Source organism: Myotis brandtii, unplaced genomic scaffold, assembly GCF_000412655.1.
Source record: "Myotis brandtii unplaced genomic scaffold, ASM41265v1 scaffold401, whole genome shotgun sequence".
NCBI classification, from domain to species: Eukaryota; Metazoa; Chordata; class Mammalia; order Chiroptera; family Vespertilionidae; genus Myotis; species Myotis brandtii.
Genome location: NW_005365409.1, coordinates 388,964 through 401,447, shown reverse-complemented (window position 1 = coordinate 401,447; position 12,484 = coordinate 388,964). Strand labels below are relative to the sequence as shown.

At 34.3% G+C, this 12,484-nt stretch overlaps 1 long non-coding RNA gene across 1 annotated transcript in view; it reads right to left on the bottom strand.

Moving 5' to 3' along the window:
- The window catches only part of LOC106727313, an 11,480-nt gene extending 553 nt beyond the window's left edge, over positions 1–10,927 (bottom strand). The window contains exons 1-2 of the long non-coding RNA XR_001363484.1: positions 10,915–10,927; positions 3,237–3,242 (exon numbers count right to left, since the gene is read on the bottom strand). This is a non-coding gene — a long non-coding RNA (uncharacterized LOC106727313). The remainder of the gene's footprint in view (positions 1–3,236; positions 3,243–10,914) is intronic.
- Positions 10,928–12,484: the final 1,557 nt, after the last annotated feature.

Genomic DNA, 12,484 nt, shown 5'->3' with positions numbered 1-12,484 from the left:
CATAATGATTACAGAATGTGAGCTAGTCCTATTTTTGTATCTATATTGTATCATTTAGCACCTGTGAAAAGAATTCCCACTTTATTAAGAACGCCCAGGGTCTGATATGCAAGTACTTCTAAATGTCATGCATATAGGCATACAAGGGCACATAGTTATCAGAGAACATAAGATACAAACTAACATTGACAGAAATGGGCATAAGAATAGATTTCTAAAATGTATACACTTTCTATTGTTCCTCTCAAGATTTTTTTCCCTTTCATTCTAAACACACAACTTGATAATTTGGACCACTCAGTACCACCTATCATTGTTCCTAAATCTATTATTAGGCTCACATACTAACAGACCATGGGAGAATAAATATTTATCACAGCAGCCTGATTATAAAACATGTGAAAAGTGAAAATAAACTTTGGAAAGGCTAATAATTCAGGTAGAATGGTTAAGGACAGTCTCTCTGAGGAGATAATATTTGAGGAGAACCTTGAATGACACAAGGGAGATAATAATGTAAATATCTAGGAAAAGGGAGAAGTATTAGTTGGGTTAGGGAAGGTTGATGAGGGACATTTTGGTGGGTTTAATTATTTGTTTATATTTTAAATTATGTTTCCAGTTTTTGGGTTGTGATTGACAAGTAACAATTGTATATATTTAGATTGTACAATGTGAAATTTATAGCATACCACATGATGATATATACAGGGTGTCCCAAAAATGCTTACCCACTTTGAATAATTTTTAATTCCAATGGGTAAAATCTGAAAATAAAGAAACATCAATTGAGTTATCAGCTGTTAAGTATGTATACATTTTTGGGGACACCCTATATATGTATACTGGTGTATAAAATGACCACAGTCAAGTTAATTTGTGGGAATAACAATGAAGATTGCATGAAAAGTGCACTGAGCAACTGTGAGAGTAAGAAATGGGGCTTGAGAAGTGACAGGGGAATACAGGTGTTGGACAATTGTAAGGATTCTATATTTTGCATTAATGTTGTTAGGAAACTGTTACAGGATATTTACTGAGAATATTATGATCTAACTTACATTTTTAACAGGATCACTTTTCATTGTTTTATAAAGAATAGAATGTTGATGTTAAGCATGGAAACAAAAGATTAGTTACGTGGTAATTTAAATAGCCTATGTGAAGAATTTATTCAAGTTCATGAGAAGTAAACAGTTAAAGTTAGCCAGTGCTTTGCACAAATAAATAATTTATAATTATTTGGTGGGTTTTTTTTGTATCCATATAATAATTATATATATGATTATTTAAAGCTACTAAGTATAAGTTTAGTATATCCATATATTAATCGGCAAAATTGTCATGCTTCATTTAGTTGGAAAACTGATAATGGGAAAAAGAAACTGAGTTTCTAAAAGCAATAACTGGAAGAAATCCTACAGTGTTTATAACATATCAGAGAGAAAAAATTTTGTAATTTAGAAATGATTGACTCTACTGACAGAAAGATTATTTCTGTCTTAGGATAAATGTATTATCCATTATAGGTTTTCAAATTTGTGAAGCCAACTATCAGCCATATTTCAAAGTATACCCTAATGAGAAGGCTATATAACAAAACATTCTAAAAACAAAAACATAGTACAAATTTTTATGTGATATTTTTTTCTTTAAATATTTTCAATGAAAATACCTAACATGGAGGAAATTAGCCAATCTAAAATACAACATGCAGATATTGAATAATCATGCCTTTCGCCACAGATGATATATCTCACTGTATCTTGCCAGCACTTAATCACTTTTATGGAATTACAATTTGGTTTTTCACTAACTGTGATTTACTTAGTGTAGGCTGATTTATGCCATTGAGAATTTGTTTAGTTAATGGAACATTTTAATTTATGACAGAAGGCGGCATAAAATTGCTTTGAAGATCTGGATTGCATTGCTATTGATTGCCAGTCAGAATTTTAGAGGAAATGAAAAGTGACAGATAAAAGCATTTTTGTATCAGCTATAGCAATAGACTAGTGGAGTGAAGATTCGAAACTAAAAACACAAGAAACGAGTAGCTTTTACACTTGCTTCTTCAAACACTTGAGTAGATAATGGTAGTTCTCACTGACATATGGTGCTGTCTGTGAAGTCTTTTCAGAAAAGCCTCACCGGGAAAGAGTGCGATGTTTCACAATGTGGTGTCATCAGGATGCTACAGGCACCCAGCACCGGGTCTCCTTTCATCTGGCCAAGGGGTACAGATCCCTGACTCCTACAGTGTCTGCAGGAGATCAGAAAGGAGTTGGAAATAAACTGGCTGTTGTTCTAACCTGATGATTTTAGAATAAAATTTATGGGCCAAAGAAGCCAGGAGCAAATAGAGCTCAGCCTTCTCCATTAGATGTTTATTTAACATTTGCTATCACGTTATATTCATTTTGATTTAATTCCTGACATATAAATATCCATTTCTTTCCAGCAAGTGCTCGTTCATGCCTTTAAGTGTTTCTTTCAGACTGTGAGACTTTTCTTGAAAGAATCTAATAGGATTAGCCCTTCACAGTATCAGAGACTGTCGGGGTTCAGTGAAGTTCACATGTATTTATAAGTGTTTGGGCTAGATATTTGCTGCCTTACCCACCAGATGCCTTCTCGCTATAAGTCTCTGTGCAGAGTGGGTGGGTGACCTCTGTCTACTAGGCTAGCTGGCCTTCTTGTCTCCTGTTGGATTTGACAAATGAAGGCACCAGCAGAAGGCTGAGGTTGGGGGCATGGGAATATAAGAGAGATATCAAGATATTTATTACCCCAGCTTTCTGTCTACCAGGCTGCAGGTGGTTGCAGTGATTATTTTCTTTATCCAGGGCCTTAGGACCTGTGTGTGGCCCTCTCCCACAGAAGAAATAAAAGGGATCTCTCAGATCTGACAACAACTCATTTCCCTTATCTCATCAACTCCAAGTTGATAATGGTTCATTCACCATTGTACTTAGCATGAGGATGTGCAATCTCTTGTTAGCTTTCTTTAACCTTAGCCATGGTTTTGCAAAGAGTTTATTCATTAAAGTATTGTCAATATCCTTATTGGAGTGTTCCATCCTTTTCTTGCCAAGTCCTGATGATACAGTGGACTTGTTGGATGCTTGAATCCCCATTTTAACACCTCTTCTAAATGGTCAACTTAGTATGTTTGAATGAGTATAGCAACACAGAACTCATCACTCCCTAAGACAGCCTATCACTCCTTAAGCAACTTCTCACTGAATATAATCTCTTATTTATGGAAAACTAGCAGTAACTCTTTAGGAACCCGTAGAGAAAATATTTTCATTTTTTTATATTGTTAGAGATTTCTGAGCATGGAACACTGGAACCTTGGGTAAAGGACAAGATTTGGAAGTTCAAGTGTGATTAAATAAAGGCCTCCAGAGCGAAATAGTTCTCAAACCCCAGATCATAGGTTTACATTTTGAAACATAATAAAGCCAGGAGTGATTCATTTATATTTAAAAGAGTAGTAAATTAGGGGCTTCTCTTCATGGAGAATATTTGCTTACATTAGTGAGATAAAAGTTCCTTTCCCATTCTCAGGAGTGGGGAGAGGAGCTAGCTCTACAGTAATCTCTATTTAAACATCAACTTCATAATTTTGAGGTTTTCATCTGGCTTTCATTACATAACCCTAAAGGAGAGAATGGAATATGGGGAACCAATACAGTTATTGCTGTGATAGTAATAGTCTGCCTGGGATCCAGAAATATCTGGTTTGCTTTCTGCACAAAATAAATAAATATTGACATTAAAAATATATCAGTGTTTCTCTCTTCTATCTTGGAATTAATTTCATAAACATGCAAAAGGAAACACTTTTCCAGAAGATAGCAGTTGTTAGGTTCTGGTCTTCGTATTCTAAATCTTCCTTTGCTCAAACTTGAAATGTAATGTCAAGTCTCCTAAACTTCTAGGTTGTTCTCTTATAGAAACTCTAGCTTAGTCAAATACTACTATAGGAGGTCTCAGCAATGCAAGATATAATATATTTAATCCTCAAGTAACTATGTAAAAGCATTAGTTTTGGAGGGAAAATAGAGAATATCAAGGTCACAAACACAGTTATAGTGTTTCTATCATATATTATCGTCAGGAAGAATAAGGTCTACTCATCTTTGTCTTTGAGCAACTAAACTCAAGATTCTTATTACAAGGGGAAAAAAATCATTTTTGGCATTGATTGGATTATGTGGTCGTTCTTAGTGAAAAGAAGATGATTGAATCATGTTGGCCTTTTATCCAGGTCCTTTGTAAAAGGGGAAGGGATTTAGGAAGTTGTTAAGGAAATGCAGATGTTGTTACTAGAAGAAAGGGATATTAAGATGTTACTAGAAGAAAGGGATATACACAAATAAGCTTAAAATATCAATAAAGGTTTTTTGCAAGTAAAGGAATGAATTTGATCAAAAGTTCAAAGACAGGATGAGATAATATTTTTGAAAAGTAGGTAAAATCTGTAAAAGAAAAAAGCAAGGAGAATTGTGGGGTGGAAAGAGTTAAATTAAAATAAGATACATTTTGTTGTTGAAGTTTTTGCTGTTCTCTTTTTTGTTTGTGTTTGTATTTGTTTTGTATTATTTGCTTGGAGCAGACAAAATTGAATGATATATTAGAAGTGCTGAGAAATCCATTCAAAAGGGCCTTCCTAGTGTCAATACAATTTTAATAATAATGACAAAATAAAGATGTTTTTAGATATAAAAACAAACAAAAAACTGAGAACATTTATTTCCAGAATAACTTTACTAAAAGAAATACTAAGAGCAGAGGAAATGTTTCTCAGCAGGATACAGTAAAGTTCAGAAAGGAATGAGGAAGAGTGTAAGAATAAATATGTGGATAAATTTAAATAAGAAATCACAATACAAAGCAGTAACAGTAAATGCTGTTCAAACTGAAATATAAGTTAAAATACATACTTAACAGTATGCAATGGTGGATGGAGGATAAGTGGAAATAAAATGTTTTAAGTTTATAGTATACTAGAGGCCCAGCGCACGATTGAAATTGCACGAGGAGGTGCCCCGCCTCCCGCCGTGTGAGGAGGCACTCCGTAGGCCGCCACTGGAGTCAGGCCGGACCAGTGCCATGGGCGCCTGTGTGGTGGCTCAGCCAGCCCCAGGCCTCCCTGCACCTCTGCCTGTGTCCGCTCTGGGCCGCTGGAGCCACTGTGCCGGCTTGGGCAGGCCCCCGTGTCTGCCTCCATCTCTGCTCCAGACCTCACCTGAGCACGCAACCTCCTCCTCTCTGGTCTTGACCCATTACAGGGTCCTGGCCTAATTTGCATATTACCTCTTTATATATAGTAAATATATATAAGTTTGGCAAGTTGAATGTTAATGATTTTTATTAGATAGGAATTAATTGAGAATGTATGTTGTGGCCCTAAAATAAAGACATAATAGTAAAAATATAATTAACAAAATTATTTAAAATATGAAACAAAAATATATTGATTAATATATAAGACTAGAGGCCTGGTACACGAAATTCTGCACAGGTAAAGTCCCTAGGCCTGGCCGGCAATCAAGGCCGTCTGTGGAGCAACCGGCAGGGCAATCGGGGGGCCCCCTTGAAAGCATCCACCTTGGCTGGCCTGGGGCCTGCGGGCTTCCCCACCTTGGCTGGCCTGCGGCCTGCGGGCTGGGGGCCAGCTCCTGTGTTGAGTGTCCGCACCCTGGCGGTCAGTATGCATCATAGCGACTGGTCCTTCTGCTGTTCGGTCAATTTGCATATTAGGCTTTTATTATATAGGATGAAATGGGAAAAATGAAGTCTAAACTGTGGGTCAAATAGATTACAAACAGTTAGATGGTAGATATAAACCAACACTATTATTAATTACATTAAACACTAAATAGTCCAATTAAAAGAAAAAATATCAATTTGATTTAAAAAATGAAACTTGACTATTTTCTATTTACATGGGTCACCTCTTAAATATAAGTCACAAAAATGCTTACTCTGTAAATATTTACAACAAAAAAAGCAGTTGAAGTTATGCTAATATTAAAATAGACTTAAGTAGTTAATAGAGATAAAAGGAAATATTTTGAAATAGTAACACATTATTCTACCAAAAAAATCAACAGTTCTAATCTGGCTCTATCAAATGGTATAGCTTAAAAATATATAAAGTAAAAATGGATAGACTTAAGAGGAAGACAAAATAAATCCATAATCAGAAAGCAGACATAAACATGGCTTCTATGGCAAGCAAGAAAAATAATAAGATTACAGAAGTTCCACAAAAAGATAATTAGAAAATTAATGAACTATACCCAGCTATTTTAGAGAGTATTCTACCCCAACATAACAGAATAGACATTCCCTTGAAGTGCACATGTGACATTCATCAAAACTGACAATAGGATGGGCCATAAAACAAGGCTAACAAATATATAATATAGTAATTACTGGAAATAAAGAACAAAAAAAAATCCTGCCCAACTTTTTGGAAATTAAACAACATAGCTAAACTAGTCTATTGTTAAAAGAAGATGTCACAAAAGAAATAAATATTTTTTACAGGGTAATCATAATGCATCATGAATGAACTTAAAGTAATGCTTAGAGGAAAACTGTAGCTTTTCATACAGTTACTAGAAATGAAGCTCCTTAAGAAACTAATAAACAAAAACAGGTGAATCAATTTGGATATTAACCCTTATCAGAGTTGTTGTTTGTAAATATCTTCTCCCAATTGGTGAGTTGCATTCTTGTTGTGTTTATGTTTTCTTTTACTGTACAAAAGCTTTTTAGTTTGATATAGTCTCACTTATTTATTTTTGCTTTTCTTGCTTTTGAGATCAAATTCATAAACTTCTAAGGCCATGGTTTATAGGTTTAGTAACTATGTTTTCATCTATGTAATGTATTGTTTCAGATCTTATATTTAGGTCTTCAATCCATTTCAAATTAATTTTTGTATATAATGACAAATAGCAGTCTAGTTTAATTCTTTTTGCATATGGCTTTCCAATTATCCCAGCGTCATTTATTGAAGAGGATTTCTTTTCTCCATTGTATGTTTTTATATAAGCTTTCCCCAATGACAGTGAAAGGGGAATCCCTTATGTTTCATTTTCTGAGGTTAACATACCGTAAGTCCCCAAACCAGACAAGAACATTGCAAAAGAAAAAAAATGTTCAGACAATTTCCAAAGATATTAAAATAAATATAACATATCAAACAAAGGGGAATTTAGTCCAGGATTAATTTAACATTCAATAATAATTTTTAAAATGATTAATACATGAAGAAATGGAATGTTATCTGATGAAGCAATTACAACAAAAACTTAACTATTATAGAATGTAGGTGATGGAAACATAGGTGTTCCCTGTACAATTATTTCACGTTAGCTGTTGTTTAATTTTTTTAAATGAAAATGTTTAAAAATAAAGAATTGTAAAAATCAACCACTGAAATCCATCTCTATCTATAAGAAAGAAAAGAGAAGAAAAACTTATATGCACATTTTAATAGGTACCAAAAAAGTTTTGGACAAAACTGAACATGCAGTCATGATTACAAATTATTATAAAAGTAATCAAAGGCAATGCATTTAATCTGATAAAGAATACCTACCAAGAAAAAACTATACCAAACATTCTATATATTGATGAATTGATTTCCCTCTGCAGTTGAAAATATAATGGAGATAAATGGAAATGAATTGATGTATAATATAACTACCTCTATTCCAAATTGAACGAAGATCCTGATTCTCTCTCATCATTGAGGTTTCTATCTCTCTCTCCCTCTCCCTTCCTCTCTGAAATCAATACAAATATATATTCTTTTTTAAAAAAGAATATCTACCAAGAAAAAACTATATCAGACATTCTATATATTGATGAATTGATTTCCCTCTGCAGTTGAAAATATAATGGAGATAAATGGAAATGAATTGATGTATAATATAACTACCTCTATTCCAAATTGAACGAAGATCCTAGCAAGTGCCATAAAAAATAAAAAAAATAAAAGGGATAATAATTTGATATGAAGAAATAAAATTGTCACATTTTGAAGACACTGTGATTGTACTATAGGAAGTTCAAAGGAACTTTTGAGAAAAATATTAGAATTAATAATAATATCTGTAAGGTAACAGACTACACTTGTATTTCCATATACCAGCAATCAACAATAAGAAAAAAAGCCAGTATATTTTTATCTTAATAGCATCAAAAACTTCAAATTAAATGAACTATGTGTAAGATTTCTGCAATGTGCAACACTAAGTAATACTGATAGGTTTTTCACCATCAGTGATTTTTCTAAAATTTTTAAGTAAAATTTACTGTATAAAATTGGTTAATAACATATAAATAATGAGACATCTGCTTACTCAATTGTGTGGATATTTTTAGCTGACCTGAATAAATTGAGAGATGTTCAAAGACTTGAAATATTCACTATTTTATAGATGTCAATTCTGTCCAATTGATCTATAGACTCAATTAAATTCCAATTAAAATCACTTCAGGTATGGTATGTGTGTGCTTGTGTGTGTGTGTGTGTGTGTATGTTTTTGTGTGTTTGTATGTGTGTGTCTGTGAATGTATGGGAAATGAAAGCTGATTCTAAAATTTATATAAAAATTAAATAGACCAGAAAACCAAAGGCAATCTTGAAGAACAAAAACAACATTTGAGTATTTACACTACCAGACAGAAAGATTTATTTAAAAACTATGATAATTATTCAGTGCAGTAGCACTTCAAAGAGAGAAATATAGACCAAAGGAAAAGAGAATAGTCCATAAATAAGCTAACCTGTAGTCATTAGTGATTGCATTCATCATATATTCTGCCTGACAACTTATCTGAAAATACAGCAGCTTTATAAACAAACATTTATTATCTCACAAATTTTATGTGTCAGGAATGCAGGAGCAGCTTAGTTGGGTGCTTCAGGCTCAGGGTCTGTCATAAGGTTACAATCAAGCTGTCTGCTGCAGGGCTGCATGCGGTATGGGCTTCTAAGCTCAGGGAAGTCAGAAGAAAATGTCCATATGCTGTATAATTCTACTTATTACATAGCATGCAAAAACAGTCAGATAGCTTTTGGTAAGAGGCTTCAGTTCCTTATCACATGAGTCTCTCTATAGGCCTGCATAATAGCTGGCTTCCTCCAGCGAGTGCCAGGAGGTAGAGAACAAAGAGAAAGTGCCCAAATGGAAGGCACATTTCCTCATAGCTTCATATCAGAAGGGGCACACTGTTCCTTCTGCTGAAAGGTATAGGTTACTCAGACCAACCTTGATGGTATGTTAGAGGGAACTACATAAGGGCATAAATACCAGAAGGTGAGGATCATTGGGGACCATCTTGGAAGCTACCTACTGAAGTGATATTAGTGACATTGCAGTGCAGTTGGGAAAGGATTTTTTGTTTAAAAAGTGGGTCTGGCCCTAACCTGTTTGGCTCAGTGGATAGAGCGTCGGCCTGCGGACTCAAGGGTCCCAGGTTTGATTCTGGTCAAGAGCATGTACCTTGGTTGTGGGCACATACCCAGTAGGGAGTGTGCAGGAGGCAGCTGATCGATGTTTCTCTCTCATTGATGTTTCTAACTCTCTATCCCTCTCCCTTCCTCTCTGTAAAAAATCAATAAAAATATATTTTTTAAAAAAAGCGGGTCTGGGTAAATTGAATATTCTTAAAGAAAGAAATAATTGCTGATTGTGTATTACACAATACACCAAAGAATGCATGTTGGTTACTTATTACATAACATTCAAAAACAGGAGGTATTTAAAGCCAGGATGGTGACTACCTTTGGTGAAAGTCATGAAAAAAGCTGGACAGGTTCGAACCTTCTGGGCTGCAACCAAATACCTGCTTCTTCATCTGGGTGCTGGTTGCATAGTCTGACCCTTTGTAAAAATCCATCAAGCTGAACACTTGTGATATATACTCTTTTTACATATACTATAATTTAATAGAAAAGTTATTACTTTCTAAATACATTGAAGAAGTGGCATGCAGCAACAAAGAGTGCTTTTTGGATAAGGCTGACAGTAAAATCAAGAGAAGAAATCGATAGTAATTTCACTGTAACAGTAGTAGTGGGAAGGGTCTTTTAGGAAAATGAGAGTGGAGCAGGTGCAAAAGTATCTGAAGGACCATAGAGAGACAAAACTGATAATATATGTAAGGGTGCAGCCTAAAAAGTAGGATCTCCCAAACGAGAGTTAGAGGAATATAGCAAAGATACATACATGAGAGGTTTTTGACATTTAGGATAGGGTGAATGAAAATAGGGAGAAAATCTGAAATAGACATAAAATTGACTTCAGGATTTTTAGGCATTTTGCCATGATGAATCAACATTTTTATAAGTACAACTATATACAGAGAGGAAAAACAGGTGACATTTGGACTTTTGAGGAGAGAGACAGACTGTCAAGAGCTTTGGGGGGTTGTAAGAGGGAACTAAATAGTAACATCTTTAATGACTGACACTAGTTCTCCATCACAATATACATATTATAAACATTATACCGTTAAGTTTAGTGTTGAAAAAGGAAGATAATTTACAAATGCATACATTCTTTTGTCAGCTGTTTTACTTGTTGTTCTCATTTATGTTTAAAGACAACTTCAGTCTGAGAATTGGTCATGTCTCTTCCATTTATCTATAATAATAAAAGCATAATATGCTAATTAGACCGGAGGAAGGGGCGGCAGCAGGGGCGAGGTAGAGGCAGCAGAGACCCCGGCCACCACGTGGGTGGCGAGGGCTGAGGCCCTTGCATTAATTTCATGCATCAGGCCTCTAATATTAAATAAAGATCCTTTGTATTAATATTTTTCACTTGCCACAATCATATATAAACTTACTTAAATCTCTTTAAACCAATAAATGGTCACTTTTCTTTAAAATATATACCATTTAACAAGATTACCACTTTTACTGCCATGTTATCACTGTAGCTCCATATGTATTCTTTTACATATTGATATTTATGTTATTTTAATGATGGATGCTATTTATTTATGTGTAAGATAGGTATGTTTTAACTTCAAAAATTCTTGACAAAATTATTGATTACCAATAAGAGTTTACTGTTTTCCCCCTTGTTCTAGAAAAATGTTCTATACTTTAGATCATCATTATGTAGAGAGCTTGGTTTTATATAGTATGATAATTTTTTTGCTTAAATAAAATTCTTGATCTGTATATCTTTAATCAATGCATTTTTATTTCTTTGTAAGAAATCTAATATTTACTTGTTTTCTTTAAGCTCACATTTTAAGCATCACCTGTGATTTTATGGGACATGTCATGATTTCATTTATAGCCATCCTAATGATTATTCTCATTGAAAAATAAGGTAAAAATGGCCCTGCCCTCTGTTGGTTATAGTACCTTCCTGTACACAAGGAGGTGGCAGGATGGATTCCCAGTCAGGGCACACATAGGAGGCGATGGATAGGTGTTTCTCATTCACATTGATGTTTCTCTCTCTCTCTTCCTCACTCTTTTCAATAATTTTTAAAAAAATATACAGTGTGTCCTGATTTTACTCTTGAATATACATATAAGTATACATCAACTTTGTAAGAAACCACTCAGAGAAATCAAGATTTACCAGGAAAATATTTTAAGTTTTTTGGAAAAAATTTTCATAGTTACTCTTCTATAATTTTATTTTATTGGTCATTAACCAGAAATAGATAAATCTTCAGAGGTTTGATAAAACAAAAACCTTTGCTTCCATTATATTTGTGGAAAAAATAAAATAACATCTTTTTTTGGTACTTATTTAAATAAAGAGCTTGATAATAACAAAATAGACTTAAAGGGGGGGAAAAAGGAAGGAAAAACTTGGGTTTATGCATTTCCCTTAAGAGAAAATGATGATAGGTATGACTAATACTCCAAAACAAAAACTTATGTAAAACCCCATAATGCTGGCAATAAAAGAAAATGGAAAAATCATTTTCAAACATATTTCAGGCAAAATATTAAAAGCCTCACCATATATAGAGCTTTACGAATTGAGATCAAACTAAAGTTATATTAGCTTTAATGTTCCATTTACAAAATTTAACAGGAGTATTTTCCCCTCTCAAACATTTCTCATCTCCAAAAATACCCAAAGAAATTCAGTATTTACTGACACTGACCCGTGAATCAGTCTACCGCTCATCTCTTGCCCTCTGTCAGGACGGCAGGTGCTCTGATATTTGCTGGAGTCAGATGCAGGACATCCAATATACTGACTATCCCTCTTCTCAACTCAGCTGCCTTACAGAACCTCTTCCTGGTGATAGCACCCACACTTCTACCAGACTAGTGAGACCAGAATTAAATCAAGCCAGTTGGAGGCCGGAGGCTTTCTAACTACTTCTATCACTGGGAAAGGCAGTTATGAGGATTCTACCCTTTTCTGGGCAAGGCGGGCAACTTGGCCACCTACCTGGAATTTGACCTTTC